The sequence below is a fragment of the Fragaria vesca genome, linkage group LG3, assembly GCF_000184155.1.
Source record: "Fragaria vesca subsp. vesca linkage group LG3, FraVesHawaii_1.0, whole genome shotgun sequence".
Lineage (NCBI taxonomy): Eukaryota > Viridiplantae > Streptophyta > Magnoliopsida > Rosales > Rosaceae > Fragaria > Fragaria vesca.
In genome coordinates, this window is record NC_020493.1 from 19,434,441 (window position 1) to 19,434,725 (window position 285).

A 285-nucleotide genomic window follows, 5' to 3' on the forward strand; every position below is an offset into this window, starting at 1 on the left:
CGGTTCGGATTCGGTGTCGATCAAATTTCTCCTTCCTTAGGTCACCATTTGGTGAGTTCTATATATGGATAAGTTGAGTTTGATTAGTACTACATTCCCCTAGAATTTGGTAGCTCGATTCGGTGTGTGTGAAGAGAATCGAAGATTTGAAGTTTTTAGGGTTTAAAATTGGGGATTTTTATATTTTCAGTCGATTGACCTGTTTAGACTTAGAATTGAGCTTCGACTTCTTCTACAAAGTTGTTCGAAATGTTGAGAGGAAGAATCTGTCAAATTTTGGTCGTG